The sequence below is a fragment of the Castor canadensis genome, chromosome 12, assembly GCF_047511655.1.
Source record: "Castor canadensis chromosome 12, mCasCan1.hap1v2, whole genome shotgun sequence".
In the NCBI taxonomy this organism is placed as follows: Eukaryota; Metazoa; Chordata; class Mammalia; order Rodentia; family Castoridae; genus Castor; species Castor canadensis.
This window is the reverse complement of record NC_133397.1, coordinates 25313674-25335848: the sequence shown is the minus strand read 5'-3', so window position 1 is coordinate 25335848 and position 22175 is coordinate 25313674. Positions and strand designations below refer to the sequence as shown.

The window sequence follows — 22175 nt, the reverse complement described above, 5'->3', positions numbered from 1 at the left end:
CAAAAATGAAGATGAAATTTAAAGAAACACATAGTTTCAAAAAGTCTTAGTGATTATCCAGTTTGCCTATGTGCCTTGTCTGCTGACCAAATGAAAAAATTGTGGCCTGGAAAGAGTGCAGAATGTCCCAAGTATCACTCTGTAGCAGTCAGCTGTCCCCTACCCTGTTCTGTGCTTAAATTCCTTGGATTTACCTGGCCCCCAGTTCTTTTGAATTAAGGATATCCTAAGACCAGCTCAGTCAACCACCTATCATTGTTTAGCTATCCCAGGGTCTCTTTTCTGAAAACACTCAGAGCTTAATCAAGAAGAGAACAGGTGGAGACCATGAGGTTTCCAGAAGCTTGTGTAGGTGGGTCAGTACTTGCAGCATGCCTTGAGAGCTTTATCAGTCATATACTCAACGATACCCAATGTAGGGCTGGAAGACATGGGTATTTGGTTTCTTTGGCCAGGAAGGCAGGTGAGAAGGTACACCTCTCTACCAGATATGGGTGATTTCTCTTGAATGAGTGGTGGTGATTTCTCTCAAGGAATGATTGTTTCTTCAAAGTTAATGTCAGGCTTTTATCAGAATTGATGTAAGGTATGAGGTAACCTACCTGTGTGACTTTGGAGAAGTCATTTTTCCCTCTCTGAACTTCAGTTTTACTCTTATGTAAAACAAGAGGGAGTTGCTGATACTAAGGGTTTTGGGGGTATCATTGTTCCATGACCCATATGATATTGGTAGAAAGCACTTTAGGGTGTCCAAAGTCTTGTTTTAAGCAAATTTTCATTCCCTATAGGTCTTTCAAATTTCTTATAGTCAGGAATGTGATTGGAACCATTGGCTGAGCATCTATGCTAGAATCAGAGTTTTCATTGCTCTTAGATATGAAGCTCACCCTCGTTGTTTTTCCTTTTCCATACAGCGTGTGCCTGGGTCTATGCTCCCCACTGCCTCATGCTCAGCCATGATCAGCCTTGCACTCCCACTTTTGATGACTGATGGGTGAGGGTAGGAGCACCATATAGCGAATAGAGTTGCTCATCCCATGAGGCCTGTCCAGGGCCTTCCACCCAGTGGGATTCAAGGAATCAGTGCGGGAGAGTTGCATGGATATATTTTGGCTTGGATTCTAGTTGTCCTTAGAAATATCCCAGGGGAGCTAGATTAGTTGAGATATAAACTTTCAGTAGACCAGAGGATGCAATCACTGAGCTGATTTTAGGCTTGATCTCATTAGTGATCTCTTCTCTGCAGTCAGGTATCCTATAATACCTTAATACCTGGCTTCTATCAGTTTTCTTGTTATTTGGTTTTTTTTAATACTTTTATTATATTTTGAATCAGTACATTAACAACACAAGGGAGTTTCTTTGTGATAATTACATATATGTGTACAGTGTACTTTGAGCAAGTTCACCTCCTCCATTTTATTCCCATTTCCCTTCTTCCTCTTCCCCGCTTTTTCAAACAATGTTTGCCGCCTTCAAACATGTACACGTAGCATAATTTGATTCTCTTTTCCTTTTAGTATCCTATCATTTTCCCCTTTCCCCTGATATTGATCACCTCCCAGACAATTCCCCTTTCATATTCATGTTCCACCACCACCACCACCACCATCACCACCATTATCACCACCATCATCATCATTTTAAGTCTAGGTTGCACAAATCCGTGAGAATGTGGAGTATTTGGCTTTTTAGCTTGGCTTATCTCATTCAACATGATGATTTCAGTTCCATTCATTTTCCAGCAAATGACATAATTTCCTTTTTAATGGCTGAGTAATATTCCATATATGTATGTATAATATTTTCTTTATTCATTTTTTGTTGGGCACCTCGACTGATTCCATAGTTTAGATATTGCCAACAGGCTGCAGTAAACATGGGTATGTTGGTGTCCTTCTTGTATATTGATTTTTACTCTTTGGATATATGACCAAAAGTGGTATGGCAGGGTCATAAAGTAGGCCTATTTTTAGTTTTTTGAGGAATCTTCATGCTGATTTCCATAGTAGGTATACCAGTTTACATTCCTACCAACAGTGTATGAGGGTTCCTTTTTCTCCATAGCCTCACATTTGTTGTTCGTTTTCTTGATGATTGCCTTTCTGACCAGCATGAGATGGAATCTCAGTACAGTTTGGATTTGTTTTTCTTTTAAGGCTAAGGATGTCAAACACTTCTTCATGTGTTTATTAGTCATTTGAATTTCTTCTTCTAAGAACTGTCTGTTCAATCAATTACCCATTTCTTAATTGTATTTGTTCTTTTGCTGTTTAGCTTTTTGAGCTCTTTGTATATTCTAGAAATTAATTCTTTATCTGTTGAATAGCCAGAGAAGATTTTTCTCTTAATTCTAGTAATTGTTTCTTTTGATGTGCAGAAACTTTTAAATTTAATTCAATCCCATTTGTCAATTCTTGCTCTGATTTCCTGGGCCATTGGTGTCCTACTCAGAAAATAATTATCTAGACTTATTTCTTCCAGAGTTTTCCCTACTTTTGTAGTAGTTTCAGAGTTTTAGATCTCATGTTAAGATACATCTAGAGTGTATTTTTTTGTACAGGGCAAGAGAGAGGCTTCTAGTATCAGTGTTGTTTTGTTTTGTTTCCTTTTTTTTTTTTTTTTGCATGTAGATAATCAGTTTACCTAGCACCATTTGTTGAAGAGGCTGTCTTTTCTCCAGTATATGTTTTTGGCTCCTTTGTCAAAGATCAGATAGCTGTAGCTGTGTGGTTTTATTTCTGTGCCATGCTGTTTTTGTTTCTATGGCTCTATAGTATAATTTGAAGTTTGGTATTGTGATACTTCCAGCATTGGGGGGGGTCTTGTCTTCTTCTATATTAATTTCAGGACTGATTTTTATATTTCTGTAAAGAATGACATTGGAATTTTGATGGGCAATGTATTGAATCTGCAGATTGCTATCGATAACGTAGCCATTCTCACAATATTTATTCTGCCACTCCAAGAGCATAGGAGGTCTCTCCATCTTCCAGTGTCTCGTCTCTAATTTCTTTTTCAAGGTTTTGCAGTTTTCACTATAGAGGTCTTTCACCTTCTTGGTTAAATTTATACCTAGGTATTTTTTTTTTCGGATATTGTTTTCCTGGTTTCTTTCTTAGCCTATTCATTGTTGGTATATAGAAAAGCTACTGATTTTTGTTATGTTGATTTTATATCCTTCTACATTTCTGAAAGTATTTATCAGATCTAGGAGATTATTTTTGTGGAAACTTTAGGGTCTTAGTATCATCTGTAAATCATATCATCTGTAAATAGAGATAATTTGGTTGGCTTCTATTGACTTTCCTAAAGCTGATGGGGCCTATCCTAAGGTATATGTGTGCTGACCAGTCAGATCTTTCTGTTCCCGTGACGGACTGAAGAAGGAACATGAAACACATTCATCCACAAACTGAGTGCTGATATGTAAGATGGTTCTGAGTTCCTCTTATCTAGTTTACTTTCCTCCAGAGGTGATAAGTACAGCTGCATGCATTATGTCCTTACATGACCTTGAGATTATTGTGGGCAATGCTCTTCATAGAGACTACAACACTTGATACTTTGCTTACAGAAAATGGGACTCAAATCTTGATCAGTCTTGCTCTGATTTCTTTTTTTTTATTTCCTAAAAAAAATAAAAATGTATAAAGTAGATAAGGAAATTCACCCATAATCCCTGGAGATAACCAGTACCATTATTTGTGGTACATCATCTTAGACTTTTTTCTTTGTTAAAAAAAATACATATATTTGCATATTTTTATTTATTTAAAAATTGACATTTTCCACATCATTAAAAACTCTTCATAAACATGATTTTAATAGATATGTAGTGTTTTATAAAATATTTTATAATTTGCCCAACTATTCTCTAATGGTAGAAGTCTACCCTAAATTTATTTTCTAGGTTTTTAACTTTTATTTGTTATTATTTATGTTGCCAACTTACCTCAAAGTTTTTTTTTTTTTAATGATTACTTCTACCAGAAATGAATGAGACTAATTCAGGTCATAACACACCATTATTATCATTTTTCCATATTTGTAGACTGAGCTCATTATTACCACATTATTATTTTAATTTGAAATTCTTTGATAACTCATCAGGAGGGATATTTACCATTTGAGTTTTCTCATTTTGTGTGTCCTTTGCCCATTAATCAATTAGGATCTTAGTGTTTTTGTTATGTATGTTTTTTGTTATTTTTTTGTTTGCTTATAATCTTTGCAGAAGATATTATTCCTAGTTCATTATCTTTTAATATTGCTTCTAATTTTTTGGCATGCAATCCAATCTATCAGTATTTTCCTTTGTAATTTCCTTGCCTCTACATTTGGGAAGCCTCCTTACATGAAATAAAATACACTTTTATCCATATTTTATTCACTATTTGAATTTTTACGCTAAGCACTTTGATTCATATAAAATATATTTGTGTCAAACCTAAATTGATTTTCTTTTAAATAGTTAACCAATTGTTCCATATCAATTTTTAAACAATTCTCCTCCTTACTGGTTTGTGACACCTTTTTAACTTTTATTGAAGTCTGTTTCTAGCTATCTGTACTGTTTTAATGATCTCTGTTGGGAGTAATATTGAGATATTAGAAAGTTATTAGGCTGAGGGACATGAAAACATTGATCTTAGACTAACCACCTCTCCTCCCTGTGAGGTGTCTATGGAAGATATATCTATACAGGACATATGTGAAGCAAGATAATTTTTTATTATTAACTGGAGTCTACACTATTTCTTGTTATGTGGCTGTAAACAAACTACTTGAATTTAGAGGCATGAAACAATCATTTTACTATTCCTATGGATTATGTGGGTCAGAAGTTTAAAAGAACACAACAAGTATGTTTTTGTTTCTGCTCCATAGTGTCTGAGGCTTCAGTTGGGAAAACTCAAAGGCTGGAGGTAGTTTGATGGCTGGAGGTAGAAACCATCTGAAAATTAGCTCACTCTCCGGTCTATGGTTGGTGATAACTATCTGAAGGAACCTCAGCTGGGATGCTGTCCAGAATACCTATCTGCATGTAGTTGTTTGGACTTCCTCACAGCATGGTGACTATTTCACAAATGGATGTCCCAAAACAACTAGATAGAAACTTCACCAGTATGGCTCAGCTTCAGGAGTTACAAAGGATCACTTTTGCCATAGTCACAGTCTGTCTGGATGCAAGGTAAGGAGAAGGAATGTCTAAGTCACACTATAAGGAGACCATGTAGGATACGAAATATTGTTGCAGCCTTATTTGGATGAAAGCACAGTTTGTTAGGGTGGGAAACTTTGGCAAGCTAGACTAAAACATGAGGCTTAGATTATTTGTCCCGCTTGATATTTTCTTCCCCTAGATATCCACATGGCTCGTTGTCTCAGTAACTTTGGATCTTTGCTTAGAGTTACTTTCTCAGTGAGATCTCTCTTGGGTACTATTTAAATTTGACCTCACTCACACAATCTAGCTCTCTATTATCCTTCCTTGCTTTATTTTTCATCAATAAAACTTATCATCTGACATTGACATGTTAATATAACTTATTGTGTTTTATTGTCTATCTTTCCTCTACTGAATATGATCTCTATAGGGCAGAATCTTTGTCCATTGTGTTTATAGATATCTCCCAAGTACCTGGAATGGTGAGTGGTACATAAGGTGCTCAAACTCTCTGAATGAATCAATGGATAGATGAAGTGCAGGAGTCATTTATCATCCTCTTTCTTTGGGCCACCTCCCTTCTTAGGGCTTAGCAAGCCTATCTATTTTCTTGCTTTCCTACCTTCTTGCTCCAACTTTATGCCTTTCTGCTCACTGTTCCCCCTTTAATGGCCAGTGCTCCAGCCAATATATGAAGCCCTTTCCAGGATATAAGCCAACTTGGACAAGCACATACCTGCTTCAGGTATATGCTGACTCTGCAGGTCCCAGGTTGGCCCTGTTCTTCACCTCCCAGAGGAGGCCAGGGCACTGCTGGTCTTCACCAGCTATGGCTGTGTCATTACTTTCACTCAAGCAAAGCAGGGTGACTAGATTCTTAAAACAACCCTGGGTGTGGACATGAAAGTCAAGTATGGGAGTCCTTGTTTGCAGATGAGGAAACTGAAGAGCCATGTAGTAAAGAGCTCACATAAGGTCATATAGAACAGAAGCTAGAGCTAAGATGCTCTGACTTGGAATCTGTGAATCTCAGTTTATGTGCCTCAATCAGATGTGGTGGCTGTATCATTTTGTGGCTCTGGGCCACTTCTCAGACTCATTGTGTTTCAGTTTTCCCAAAAGAGGAATAAAAAAATCCTAAGTTACAAGACAATTGTTGTCAGAGAGAAAACAGCCCTGTTGCAATTCATGAATCAGTTGAATAGCATGAATGTAGCAACAAAATGGTTGAATATTTCTTTGGGACAACTGAACCTTGTAATTTGATCAAATTACCTTTTAGAAATACCATTTTGACTATTTTTAATACAGAAGTCACATACTGAGCAAATGACTATTTTGATTATGGTTCTTCTACTCTAGCTATCTTTGCTCTAGAGAACATTTTGAGAATCTTTTAATTTTTTTTTTTTGGGGGGACTAAACTTCCTTGAAGGGATATAAGGACAGAAAAAATAACTTTATTGTGCCTTCTTTGAGATGCTCATTTGAACTCTGGGCCTCAATAAAATGGGGGTAATTTTCTAGAAGTTTCCCCTCAAACCTAGCATTCTACTGTGGAGTGTCTTACAGAATATGGAATGAGCTGAATGAACACTTTATGCAAATCTGTTAATCCATCCACCATCCTGGAAACTGCCAGACAGATAATGAATTTTGCCTTTCAAATATATATTTCAGCCAAAAGGTAGAAACAGACTTGTTGCTGGGTGCCAGAAAAGCCTAGGTATGCACAGTTTGGACAGGTGCCCTGGGGTTCTAGTGCACACTGCCATCTGTGAACCACAGATTGGATTAGCAGAGACCCCTCCCCCCATGGAGTTTTACCAAGGTCACGCCTCTGCCCACATGGCCAATGCAGGAGTTTTGGAGTTTCCAACGGGTGAATTGGACTCCACCTGGCTTGTTTTCAATAGACCTTAAAGGCCTTTCCCTTTGAATCTCTTCTCCATTTCGGTATCTCTCAGACCCTTTAATCATGAACTTCTTTTCATCTTCTAGCTGTAATTCCTCCTCATGTAGCTTCTTTTTAGTTACTGGTAAATCTGCATATCGTAGTGATCAGCCTGGGGCACAGGGATATAACGCATAAGTTTAGCCTGTAAATAGAACTGGAGTTTAAGCTCCTTATTACCATAGAAATTAAAAATTCTTCCACTCATACGTAAGTTTGGGCCTTAGATAGAGTCTGCTAAACCCTTCGGCTCCTAGTGGGCTATGAGAGCTTTGTGTCTGCCCCACACTGAGTTGGCAGGATGCTCTGAGTGGCATCAGATGCTGCCATCCCCCCTTCCTGAGGCCCCCAGTGTATTGTGTATGGCTGCTCCAGTGCTGCTCTGCCAACATGGGCAGGACTCACTGCCTTTCCTTTCTCTTTAGTCACCGGTCAGTGGGAGTGAGTTGCTTTCTGAAACTGTGCTGGAAATGAGAGATGATGTGGAGGAGGAAGAACCCCTCCCCTGAGTGGCAAAGTGGCCTCATTCTACTTTCTGAAAGACAGAAAGGGTTCCCTCTGGACTGATCAGGGTCATTCTGCAGTTTTTCTCTGCCTTTTTTTTAATGCCCTTGTCTTTCTTTGCCTTGGAGAGAAAGATGTTAATGTTGCTGTGTTTCTAAAGACAGAAGAGACAACTGTTAGCTTAAAAAAAATAAAGACTGAGCTCTCTGCCAAGCATAGGGCTAGATGCCAAAGATGCAGCTGAATAGACTGAACACACTGCAGCCCCCAGAGATGTGTGGGCCCCAGAGAAAGATCCTGGGCACCTGGAGACCTGGTTTCAAATTCTGACTTCTGTCTTACTTGCACTATGACCTTGTTAATAAAAACAATATCAATAACAATAATAAGCACTTCTATTTTGGAGCACTATATATGTGCTAGGAAGAATGTTAGATGATTTCACACAGTATCTAAGTAAATTTGTCTTTTAATTTCTTTGTAATAGACAGACATTTTGTCAGTTCAGCTCCTTTTCCACTACAACCCCAATCCCCGTCCCTGGAAGACATGGTTGAGGGGGCGGTCTAAGGATGAATGTCTGAGCAAAGATGAGATAACAATTCTTTACCCTGGAATCTGGAAACAGGAGTGAGTTGTGTTGAGAGAATATGAATGTGTGAATGCAGATTGCTATATGTGACACTTAGGAACAGTTGAGTGGTAGAGGAAGCCAATCTACGTAGAAGAAATAAGCAAGGCAGACTGGAGACAAAAGAAGTGATGAGGTCCCTGGGGCTCCCCTAGTCCAGGTTCCATTGTGCTCTGATGCCTACCTGTTTGTCCTTTCTTGTCAGACAGCCTTCTGGGCTGTAGCTAGTATGAATTGCGTTTCTTGCCACCATGACAAAAGTCCCAGTAATACATTGCTTTTGTGCAAAGAATTAAATGAGACCATGTGTCTAAAGATGCTTTAGAAGCTGTGACACTTGAGGGATTGCTGGATCATGAAACTGCCATGGTGATCACAATAGTAATGATGGCCGGAATATTATCACACAGCAGTACCCAACTTCAGCTGTCTGTAAAATGTGAGACGAGCATTTTCCAATGGCGGTCAAATGATGCTTGTATTATGGTGCCCATGGAAGGAGACCTGGTTTTGGTGCTGGAGCCAGTTGCTTTCAGGATAACTTAGACACTGTTCTAGAAATTTGAGTGCAGTGAGGATGGAACTTCAGCCAGGGGAGCAACTGGGCTCTATTTTAAAAGAGCCCTATGCAATATCACTCTGGGTCTGCCAGAAAGGATCTGTCTCTCTCCCACAGTCGGATCTATGTCACCCTTCTGCTCCTTGTAACACTTAACCCTAACTCTACTTCTCTACTCTTGAACTAACTCTGGCCAGATGTGCATGTGCAGATGTACTAAGTAGCAGTGTCTTGGAGTAAACACCTGGAGCAGTCACCTTAGGGTGGCAAGGAGGCCATGACAATGTTGAGAGGACTGCGTTCAACCTGATCTCCCAGACACCAGCTCTGCTGAGTTAATTGTTGGCAGCAGAGTTGTGCCTTGGGCTGACAGGGAAAACCCATTGAACTCAGTAGCATCAGGCCAACGTGACTTGGCTGACATCTCTGACACCTTTGATGGATATCAGCCCTATTTGGTTTCTTGCCATTAAGTTGAGTTGCTTAGATATTTTGCATACTGACCTCTTATCAGACATATGGTTTATAAATGTTTTCTACCATTCCATGGGTTTTTCTCTTCACTGTGTTCATTGTTTCTTCTGTAATACGTAATAAGCTTCTTACTTTGATGGAATCCCATTTGTCTATTTTTGCTTTTGTTGTCTGTGCTTTTGGGGTCATATAAGAAATCTTTACTTAGGCAAATGTCAAAAGGCTTTTTCCATATGCTTTCTTCTGGTACTTTTACAGTTTCAGGTCTTAGGTTCAATTCTTTCATACATTTTAATTTTTTTTAAATATGGGGTGAGGTAAGGGTCCAATTTTATTCTTCTATACATGGATATCCAGCTCCCCCAACACCATTTACAGAAGATTCATTGTACATTTTTGTCACCTTTGTCAAAGGTCAGTTGGTTATAACTGCAGGTTCAGATTTATTTCTGGGCTCTCTTTCTGTTCCATTGTTCTGGATGTCTGTTTTGTAGCAGTATCATGCTATTTTGATCACTGTAGCTTTGTAGATAGATTTTGAAATCGGGTATTGTGATGCTTGCAGGTCCATTCTTCGTGCTCAAGATTGCATGGTTTTGTATGACTTTTAGGATTGCTTTTTATGTTTCTCTGAAAGATGCCATTGGAATTTTGATGAAGATTGCTTTGGATCCATACATTGCTTGGGAAGTATGGACATTTTAAAAAAACTAATTCTTCTATCCATAAATACAGGTATCTTTTCATTTTATTTTTGTCTCCCTTAACTTTCACCAATGGGTTATAGTTTTCAGTGTACAACTATTTCACTTCTTTGCTTAAATTCACCTCAGCATTATATTTTTTGATGCTATTATGAATGGGATTGTTTTCTTGATTTCTTTTTTGTATAGTTCATTATTACTGTATAGAAATTCTATTGCTTTTCTGTATGTTAGTTTTATATCCTGCAACATTACTGAATTGGTTTATTAGCTATAACAGTTTTTGGTGAAATCTTTACAGATTTTTAAAAAAAGTGTAAAGGGGGAGAGATTATTGAGATAGAAAAGTGTAAAGTGAAAGAGTAGAGCCCCCAGAGTTTGGGGGAGGTATGCCTGAGAAATGAAGTGATCTGAGACTTTTATCCATTCTGTCCAGGGCGTTGCTCAATCCCTATGCTATTTCAGTGTGTAGAAAGCAGCATTTTGGTTGGCTGTGCTCACAATGTTTGACTGGTCAGTCCTGTTCCCCACATCCTCTGTCCTGCCTCTTCTTCTTTCCACCCTTTAAGGTCACAGGGAGGTCATAATGGAGGTTTTCAGGGGTCCTTCCTCCTGTCTCATTCTCCCTTCTGAAGAAGTAACCCTACTGCCATTAGGGAAAAGGGGCAACTACTGCTTTTTGGCTATTTTGAGCTGGAAAGGGGCATTGGGGGTGGGGGATAGCAGTCAGGGGCTTCTCAACAGAGGCCTATCTAAGGGTCTCCAGTAAATAAAGGTCTTTATTTGAGACTCCCATCTCAGGCAGTAAAAAAGGAAATTTAGTTGGTAGGAAATTTACTTGACAACATGCCAGGACCAGACCCAGAAGACATCCATTTATTTTTACCCTTCTGATGAAGTTCCAAAGTTTTGGTGGAACCTCCAAAGAGTTTCCAATTCATGCTGCATTTCCTGGTCAATGCACCAAATATGAAACAGGAGATTTAAGCCTGAATCCTTGTTCCACAAAGTTGAAGAATCCTTTATGGATTTTTATATGTATAAATTGTTACATGCAAATAATGTCAATATAGCTTCGTCCTTTTTTGTTTGGATACTGTTTATTTATTTTGCCTAATTGTTCTGGTGACACCTTCCAGGACTATGCTGAATAGAAGTGGTGAAAGTGTGTATCGTTGTCTTGTTCTTGATCTTAAAGGAAAAGCTTCCAACTGTTCATCATTGAATATGATATTATGGTTGAACATTTTTATTTGAAACAGTGATGAATTTTGTCATATGGGTTTTCTGCATCTATTGAGATGATCATATGATTTCATCCTTCATTCTGTTAATGAAGTATATCACATTTCTTTGATTTGCATGTGTTGAACTGTCTTTGCATCCCAGGGATAAATCCAATTCTGCTCATATGAATGATCCTTTTAATGTGCTGTTGAATTTGTTTTGCTAGTGTTGTGTTGAAGATTTTTTCATCTATGTTCATCAGAGATACTGATCTGTAATTTTCTTCTAGTGTCCTTGTCTGGCTTTGGTATCGGGATAGTTGTGGCCTCATAAAGTGAATTTAGAAGTAGTGTCTTCTCTTAATTTTTTAGAAGAGTTTGAGAAAGATTGGTGCTAGTTATTTACTAAATGTTTGGTAGAATTCATCCAGGAAGCCATCAGGTCCTGGACTTTCCTTTGGAAATTTTGGGCTACTGATTCAATTGCTTCACTAATTATTAGTCTATTAAGATTTCTAATAGAAATTGGTAATCAGTGCTGGCAGGATGTATATTCAACAATTTAGTCTTGGCATTTTTTAAGTTATCCAACTTGTTGCCATGCAATTATTCATAGGGGTCTCTTATGACCTTTTGTATTTCTGTGGTATCAGTTGTAATGTCTCCCATTTCATTTCCGATTTACTTATTTGAGTCATCTTTTTTTTTTTCTTAGTCTAGTTTGAAGGTTGGTCAGTTTGTCCATCTTTTCAAAAATTCAACTCTTAGCTTCATTGGTCTTCTCTATTGTTTTTCTAGTCACTTTCACTTATTTTCATTTTGATATTTAATGTTTCCTTCTTTTCTGATAACTCTGGGCTTAGTTTATTCTTTTTGAGATGTAATGTTAGGTTGTTTGTTTGTCTATTTATTTATTTTTCAGTGCTGGGTATCTCACATGTGAGGCAAGCAATCTACTACTTAGCCACACCCCAACTCCCAACTCCTCTTGCTTCTTTCTTTTCTTATTTTTTTTTTTGGTACTCGGGTTTGAATTCATGGCCTACACCTTGAGCTACTCTGCCAGGTGATGGGTTTTTTCAAGATAGGGTCTTGGAAACTATTTGCCTGGGGCTGGCTTCAAACCCTAATCCTCCTGGTCTCTGCCTTCTGAGTAGCTAGCTTTACAGGGGCAAGCCACTGGTGCTTGGTCTCTTGCTTCTTTTTTAAATGTAGGTATTTATTACTACAAAGTTCCCTCTTAAAATCACCTTTTCTGTGTTTTATAAATTTTGGTATGTTATGTCTCAAATCTGGTCTCAAGATATTTTTTAAATTTCTGGAGTTACTGGGGTTTTGAAGTCAGGACCTTGCACTTGCTAGGCATATACTCTACTCCTTGAGCCATGCCCCTAGCCCTTTTTGCTTTTAGGTGTCTTTTTGAAGAGGGTCTCACCATTTATGCCTGGGCTAGCCTGGACCACACTCTTCCTATTTCAGCTTTTCACTCAGCTGGGATAAGCAGACACTCACCACACAATCAGCTTTTATTAGTTGAGATGGGGGTTGTGTGAACTTTTTGCCTGGGCTGGTCTCAAATAGCAATCCTTCCAATCTCTGCCTCTAGGATTATAGGCATGAGCCACTGCACATGGCTTAAATTTTTCTTTTGATTTCCTTTTGACTCATTGGTTGTTCAAAGGCATGTTGTTTTATTTCTATATATTTTTAGTTTTTCTAACATTTTTTTCTATTATTGACTTATAGTTTTATACCATTATAGTCAGAAAAATTATTTGATATGATTTCAGTCTTCTTCAACTTGTTATGACTTGTTTTGTGGCATAGCCTATGGTACATTGTGGAAAAATATTCCACGTGCACTGAGAAGAGTGCACATTCTGCTGTTGTTGGATGACATGCTTTGTATGTTTGTTAGATCCCTTTGGTCTAAAGCGTAGTTCAAGTCCAATGTTTTTATAGTGATTTTCTGCCTGGATGGTCCAAGAAATCTTGATAATTACTATTGTTATCTTATCCTTGTTTTGCTGGCTTCTGTTTCTTTCTCCTCTGCCTATCCAGCTTCTAGAACCTCTGGATATTACCCTTCCTCATTGTTAAGCAAGGGAATTCTTAACAAGAGCTAGAGTAAGCAATTGCTATGTAGTGGGATTTGAGAGCTATCACAGAAGTTGCCCTTTCTCAAACCAACAAACAGCTGTCACACTATCAGAAGTTCCATCATTAAGAACTTCCTTTTCATGAAATCTTGTCATTTAAGTCAACACGAATAGAACTGGAGGTTGTTATGTTAACTGAAGTGGGCCAGGCACAGAAAGACAAGTACTGCATAATCCCACTCAAATGTGGAAACTACAATTGATCTCATAGAAGTTAAGACTAAAATGGTGGTTACTAGACTCTGGGGAGAATATGGGGAAGGGAGGCATTGATAAGGTTGATTAACAGGTACTAAGTTAGATTTAGATAGGAAAAAGAAGTTATGCCGTGCTATTGCATAGTAGAGTGACTACAGATAATAATATATTGTATATGTTTTCAGAAAGCTAGAAGAAAGGGTTTTGAATGTTTCACTGTAAATAATTAATAATTGTTTGAGAAGGTAGATGCTTACTCTAATTTGCACATTACACAATGAATACATGTAGCAAACATCACATGATACCCTGTAACATGTACAATTTATATGTATCTGTTAATTTTTTTAAAGACCTATTTTCAGGTTATAATAAAAATCAAGCTATGAAAAATAATTTATTCTTTTGTGATAATCCACAGACCACAGCTTTTTTGTTTTGTTTTGTTTTTTGGCCATACTAGGGCAGACCAGAGCTCTTAAGGGGAAGTTTATAGACCTGACTTTACATGTCTTCCTGTATCTTAGTTTTCTTTGACTACCTGCATTCACTATTGCTTAACCTCTCCTTAAAATGATTCCCTTCTCTCCATGAGTCATTGCTGCTTAGATTCTTGTCCCAACACTCTTTGACTCTTCCTTTAGTCTATATCTATATTCTTATCTGAGTTCTCTTCTTCCTCCTATCTTTTGGGAACCATTAAGCTTTTGTAATTCCCTTTCCCTTAAAAATCCACCATGACCTCAACTAGAAGCAGGGTTGCCAAATCTATATGTTCAACTTTTGTCTCTTCCAAGATTCATACTACATCTCTCAAATTCCTACTGGCATTTCTCCCTAGAAAAAGTTCTCCTTGTTACTTTCTACATCTCCAAATAATCTTTCCACCTTCCAAAACACTCATTCCATAACCTTTTCCTTCCTCTGGGTTTCCTTTTCATTCAGGCTAGAGATCTGGGGCAATGTGTGATTTTTCCTTCTTTCTCTTCCATTTGCAACAATTCCTGACTATTTTCTATTTATTTTTTGAAACCACATTGCTCTGCAATTATCTTAATTTGGGTTCTCTCCTCCCACCTGTGGTTTTGCCGTGACCTCCTCACTTTTTGTACCTGCTCTTATTTTTAAAAGTTACTGAAAATGGTTTGTTCTCGATAATTTCAACCTCTAGTAATCTTCTGTGCATAGGTCTGGTTCTTAAGTGACAGCAGAGGCCAGCTTCAACTCTAAGGCCTTTCTTTCAAAGCCAAAGCATATGTGACTCTTACTGAAAAAAAACTGGCTGAGCATGGCCTTTCAGACACTGCATCTTCTTGCCACTCCTGTCATCTGTGGGAGATCCTGTCCCTAGTACATGCCCCTATCCAGTGGAACAAGTCCAATTCCTAGCCTCAGCCCCTCCCTTATCTCTTTCCCTACCCATTCCACTCAAGTTGTTAAATAAGATGAAGTAGCCATTTTCTGAGAATGTCAGAAAGTTCAACTGCATTAGACCCATCATCCATGTAACCCACTGTTAGAGCCTAAGAGATGTTCTTTTGGGTCTCAATTATCACCTCAAGGGATGTTCCTCATCCATAATTGCATGCTGTTATCCATAAAATGTTATAGCACCTATGATTCCATTTATATAACATGAAAGATGACAAAATTATACAGCTTAGAATAGATTAGTGGCTACTGCGTGTTAGGGATGGGGGCGAGAAGGAGGTGCATGTGGTTATAAAAGGGCAACATGCAGGTTCTTGTGGTGACAGAAATGTGTATCTTGACTGTGGTGGTAGATACAGAAGCTGATGCATGTGATAAAATAACATAGAACTAAACCCACACACATACATCTCACACAAGTACAGTTAAAACTAGGGAAAGGTGATTAAGGTTGGACTACATCAATGTCAAAATCCTGGTTGTGCTATTGTACTTTCATCATTCAAGATGTTACCATTGGGAGAAACTGGGTAAGAGGAATGTCACAGGAACTCTCTGTATTATTTCTTAGCAACTGCATGTGAATTTACGTTTACTCAAGATAAAAAGTTTAATTAGAACAATGTTAGCACTCCTAGTTCTAACATTTAGTGGTATTTGTTGAACTAAACCATTTCCTTTTTCAGTCAATAATTATCAATTATCACCAGTTATTAGCCAATTATTATCCAAGTCACAGACTTCATGTCACTGAATGACAGTATGTTCCCACTTACTTTCCAAAATATACTGCCAACCTCAGCTTCTCCAGCTTTCTCCTTGTTCTTACAGTGATGATCCTGTAGATCAGTTATATTGCCCTTGACCTTCCTGCTTATGGATTGAAGAATCCCAATAATTTTAGTCCAAGTTCACTGTTCTTTTGATTGTTTAAAACTGTTCTTCCCTGTGCATCTTTGCTTGTCAAATCCCATGGGATATAACCATACTCAGCCATAGCTGGAAATGTAATTTGAATGGGATCACCTGACTATTTTATTTTATTTTCCTTCCTCTTTTTTTTTGGTGGGGGTACTGGGATTTGAACTCAGGGTCTTGCACCTGTAAGATGCTCTACTGCTTGAGCTACACCTCTAGTCCTTTTTTGCTCTGATTATTCTTGAGGTAAAGTCTCACATTTTACCCTGTTGGTCCTCTCCTAATCCTCCTATTTTATGCTTCCTACTGTAGCTGAGGTAAAGTCTCACATTTTACCCTGTTGGTCCTCTCCTAATCCTCCTATTTTATGCTTCCTACTGTAGCTGAGATGATGGGGGTTATGCTACTGTGCCCAGCTTTTGGTTGAGATGGGGTCGCCTGAACTTTTTGCCTGTGCTTGTCTCAAACCCGACCTTCTTCATCTCAGCCTCAGCCTCCCAAGTTGTGAAGATTATAGGCTTGTGCTACAGTGCCTGGCTTTTTTTTTTTTTTTGCTTGTTTGCTTATTTTATTGGTAGTGATGTTTGTTTGTTTTTCCAAAAATTTTCACCACAGAAACACATTAAGTGGAAGCCTTTGGAGTCGAGTCTGGGAAAGATTCCCAGGTAAATTCCCTGTATCTTAAGTGAATCCTTTAAGTTGGAGAAAAACTCCTTTGCCACCTTTCCCCATCTTTTGCTATTTTTCCTCACATGATCTTAAAGTTGATTTTCCAATTTGATTTCCATAAAACTTAATGTCACCTGCAAAATCTGAAAGTATAGTGACCATTCATTCCTCTGAGTAATTTATACGCAAAGTGAGTAAGTTCGAGTCCAGTTCTAATATGACAGAAATGTGCATTCATTCCTTCTGGGTGTTTCCTCCTCCATCAGAGTCGTGTCTGTTTACCTGCCCAACATACATTTACAAATGGACTTGGCTAAAAGTTAAAACTAAGAACTGTAGTGTAACTTACTATAGAATCCCATAGAGGCAAAGACTTTGAGGTTGTCTAATTCAATACTCTATCTAACTCAGGAACTTCACTTGTTAGAGATTCTTTCTGAAGGTGAGCACACTGCAGGGACATAGGATCCACTTCTTTTCTTCTCCACTCACAGTGCTTCTCCAGTAATTGAAACCCAGTTTTCTTGGTATTTCACTTCCTTGCCACTTCAGCCATTTTGTGCCCATCAAGGTAGACAGAAAATACCACCACTTGATCCACTGATGTGTGTGTCTCAGAGAAGGCATGAATTGGTGAAAACAGTCTGACAGTAGAGTTAGATACACCTGGGTTCAAATATCTATTCCAGCACCTCCTAACTGCACAATCACTAGAAAATTACTAACTCAATCTCAGACTTACTTTCCTGTGTCCAGAGCTGAGGTGAGAAGTAAATGAAATCATGTATGTAAAATACATGCTCCATTGTAGATGTTTTTACATGGTGACTTCCATCACTAGTAATAGTGCTAGTATTTCTACTGGACACTTACCACCTGCTGGATATGTTGACACTTTGCATGCAATATTCATTTTTACTTCTCACAACAGCTCTTTGATAAAGGTGCCATTATTATTTCTCATTTTACAGATGAAAGCTGGGGCCTGGTTCAACCATTTGCTTAAGGTCACACAGCTGAAACATTGGGTAGAGTCAGAATTCAACCTCAGATTTTTCTGAATCTATAGGTATAAGTCCTAACCCACAACTCTATGCCATCCATTTTTTTCTCCCTCCTTCAGAGAACTTCAACACATTAATCATGCAGTCACCTCACATCTTGGTTAAGAAGAGACGGTGTATCAGCAAAGAGAATATGCATATTTCAACTGGAAGGATCCACAGTGCTGCTCTCTTGATGTTTATGTAATTATCATGAATTTCAAATTAATGTCATCTGAATAAATGGGGTCACATATTAAAGAAACAAAACATGATTGTTAGGGTACTTTTGGGTTTTAAAATTTGATGATTCTATATACATAGCAAATTACAGGGAAATAAACAACTAAATAATTGAAGAAGGCTAGTTTTGATCAGGATTGTTCTCAGCACCAGAAAGCCATGGCCTTACTAAGAGAGCATAGTCAAGGCCTCCATCTGTTCCATTCTCTTTGACCTTGTGGCTGTAATGCAAGAAGCAGGTCTTCCACATTCCTGTATCCACGTCTTCAAGGGAAGGCATGAAGACAGTTATCACTGTGTTAATTCCTGCTCATTAATTTTTAGGAGCTCTTCTGTTAATTTTTCCTAAAGTTCAAGGGTGTAATCCTTGGATATTGACCAATTAAAGAAAGGTTATGTATGGGGCTGTTAATCAAGGTTCTCATCTGTACATTTCCATATCCCCAGAGGTATGAGGCAGCCATCTCTTGGTAAAGGAAGAAGGGGAAACTCTTCATATCATTCTATGCAGCATGGAGCTGCATAGAAAGAAAGGTCACTTGTACATCCAGGAGACAACACTGTACAGTAGGAATAGCCTGGGCCTAGGATGCACACTCACTCAGATCTGAGACTCTTTATCTCTGAGTTTTGGGTATTTAGTTATAGAAAGGAAACAATATTTTCATGGGGCAACCGAGAAGATTAAATGAGACAATATATGTAAGCGGCCAATGTGCCCGCTCTTTTATGGTTTCATTCTGCAAACATTTACTGAGTCTCTGTAGGTGCTAGTTCAAGCTCATGTACCAGAATCACAATGGATTAATATTGCTCACAGTGAAGAACAAGACAGACATTATTCCCATTTTCCTGGAGCTCACAGTCTAATGAAGAAGGTTGACCAGAAAAGTCAAAGATGTGATATTGTATTGCACTCTTAAAAATTTGTCAAGAAGGTAGCTTTTAAGGGAGAAAAAGGGCTAGATCTCATGATAAGTACTTTTATGATAAAATACATTCATAAACTAGTGTATTTCACCACAAAAAGGAATGCATATATATCAATGAATTGATTAGTAAAGCATTTAGAATATTTCCTTGTATAGAAGTGCTAGGTAAGTATGTGCTGAATAAAAAGTAAATTCAAATATTGGGAATTTATTCTTAGGGAATAATCATGGACTGCACAAATATTTAATTACAAAGATATTTAACACAAGGATTATTAATCTAATGTTGGAAATAATCTAAATGTATATGATTAAAAAACTAACTTCTATTAATCCATAAACAAAAAGAATACAGGTAATGTTAATATAGATAGTGAAATAATGAAGGCCTTCTTGAGGTGACAATTAAATGGATTATTGAGGGATGAGAGAGACCCATTCTGTGCAGAGTGAAGAAGGATGGGATAAGGGAAGGAAATTCTTGGCAGAAGAAACAGGACATGCCAAGGATGGAAGGTAGGGAGGGCAACAGTGAAAAGATGAGTTAGGAGAGAATGAGGGCAGAAATGGACAGCATGACATGTGGGAGAGCCAGGCTGGGTCTCATCTTGCAGGGTGCCCCTGCAGAAGGACCTTAGATTTCATTCTTAAGTTCAAGGCAAGCCTTTGAAGGGGTTTAAGTGGATGAATGAGATGTTCAGAAGACTATTGAGGATTTGTTGGGAAAGCAGAGAACAGACAGGGAGGAGAGCAAAAGTGGAAGCCAGGAGGTGACTGGGAGATGCTTTGGGAGTTCAGGGGATAGATAAAGCGGCTGCACAGCTGGCAGAAGTGAGGTGGGCACAGTGGGTGGGAGGGAATGTTTGGTATATTGTTTAAAGTCACAGTCAACAGGACTTGTTGATAACTTGGTATCTGGGGGGAGGAGATAAAGAAATAAGGACAAAGCCTGGTTTAACTATAAGAAAGAATCAAAGTATCACTTATTAAGATGGGAAAAGACATATGTGTGGAGCAAGAGTGGGTACATATGAAGGGAGGGGGAGCAAGTGAGCAGCAAGTGCATGTGTTGGTGTCTATCCTTTTATAAGGCACTAATTCCATTCATGAGGGCTCCATCCTCATAACCTAATTGCTTCCAAAGACCCAACCTCCAAAAACCATCACACCAGGGACTTGGCTTACCACATAGGAATTTGGAGAACACAAGCATTTAGCAGCTGTCAAATGCACCCATTGGGTTATGTAGCATCAGGACTTGTAACTGAGTGACTTAGGGGAGGGAGGATATTTTGGAGGAAGATTCCAGAAATTCTAAAATTTCTGCTGAGCAGGTCTCGCCTCCAATTTCAATCTCTACAGCTGGGATCAAGAGCTCTGTCCTCCAGAGTAGAGGGACCTTTTCCACATCTCTGAACATAGCAGCAACAGCTATTATTCTCTTAGGTCTGGCTGGTATTGCCCGTCTTGGTAGGTGGTGATGGGCAGGGCTTCTGCCTGACTTTTGAGTCTGGAGGGGCTGGGAGGTTCCAGGTGGATTCCACTGAAGAGGAGAAGGCTCGTTGCCTCTGCACCAGCTCACTCATGTCTGCTGTCTCGTGGTTACCTGGGGAAGGCTGTGAGGCCAAGAACAGGTAAGGAGTTGAGTGGTTCATTGGTCCTATTGCCTTAGCTGTCTTAGCATAACATCCAGGGCACCAAACTCAGGGACACGAGTCAATGCTGCATGTGGGGCTGCATTTCTTACTCCTGCGCAGGCTCCCATGATGGGACCGCAAGAGAAAAATCAATGAGAGTTTTTGTTCTGTTCTCTATCTTCCCCTGCAGGCAGATATGGCTGCAACAGAGTAATAAGAACAAAAGTTCACTGGGCAGAAGTGCACAAAGATGCATGTTCTGTCTTCATTGCCCTGTTTACTGCCTCTCTGAGCATTCTCTGTATTCCTTACCATCCTGAATCTCAGCAGATCTGTCTGTAGGTCAGGAGCTGTCTATGCTTGTTCTGCCCCATTCCCAGACCTATTTTAAGGATCAAACTTAGCACAAAGTGCAAAAGTGCTTTTGTGTCTCTAAATGCCACAGAAACTTGAGGTATTTGTTTTAATTTAATCAGCCACAGCATCGCCCTTATGGAAGTTAGTTTGGTGAGGAAGGAAAAATACCAAGAGCCACATGACCTAGGCCCATGGTTCTCAAAGTGTCATCACTAGACCAGCAGTAGCATCACCTGGGAATAAGAGGGAAACTCAATCTTTCAGGCCTGGTGAAGCAGAAAGCCCTCTAAGAGAATTTCATTCACATCCAAGTTTGAGAACCACTGGACTAGGCCATCAGGAAAATGCTTCCTGAGAAAATGACTTTTAATCAAACTCGAGAAACAATCAGAACTGAGCCAAGGAAGGCAGAGAACAGTGTGATGTTAAGGGTACTATCCCAGTTACTGGCATAAGAGACAGCTTGGGCCTTTTGAGAAACTGAATATAACTCAGTGGTTACCTGGCATGTGTAAAAAGCCCTGGGTTTGATCCCCAGCACTGGAAAAAGAAATCCCAATGCAGTAAAGGGAAAGAATAGCAGGTGTGGAAGGGACTGCAAGGAAGCATCCAGGTTGCCAGGGTCTCATAAAGCAGGGGAAGGTTTGGCGGTTTATGCTTAAGTCAATTGGAAGACATTAAAGCATTTTGAGCAGGGAAGGGCCTTTTCTGGTCAATAACATGCTATTGTAATTTTAGAACATTTCCTTACAATCCAATAAAGGCAGTTAATTGTCTTAATTAGAGCTTACACTCTAATTTGGGGAGGAAAAGGCACAATATAACTGTCAGGCCCATCTGTGAATATATATGAAACATTGATCATGTGTTCGGCACTCTTCTAGGCACAGAAGGGATGCAGGAAAAGATAAAGTTCCATCTCTTGAAGGGTTGGGAGGCCAGGTGAAAAGACAAGACACCTGGGAAGCCACCTGTGAGTGATACCAGACATCTTCATGTTTCTTGTGGCCTAGGGACTGCCAGACAAGGCTTCCCAGAGTAAAAGATGATGATATGAGAGACAACACAAGGTCAGAGCTTAGCAAGGAATTTCCTGGCATCCCAGGAGGGTAGGCAAGACTCAGGCTTGCTTGGATCTGTGGTTTACTTTGGGAAGTACTGGAAATAGCTGGGAAGAGCAGGATGTGACCAAATTGGGCAACCAGGCCCTTAGGGAGGAAGCCCCTAAACTTGCACTATAAGCCACCTTAAGGTCATGGCCAAGGACACTGTTAGGAGGCCTCAAGCAAGGGGGAGTTTTCTGTAACTGCTGCTAAAAATTCCTCTCTAGTCATTTTTCTCATGCCCTGGGGCATCCAGAAAGTAG

General features: G+C 39.0%; 1 protein-coding gene across 1 annotated transcript in view; it reads left to right on the top strand.

Moving 5' to 3' along the window:
• Nucleotides 1-22175, top strand: part of Alk (ALK receptor tyrosine kinase) — a 689643-nt gene that overhangs the window by 50525 nt on the left and 616943 nt on the right. The window lies entirely within an intron of this gene.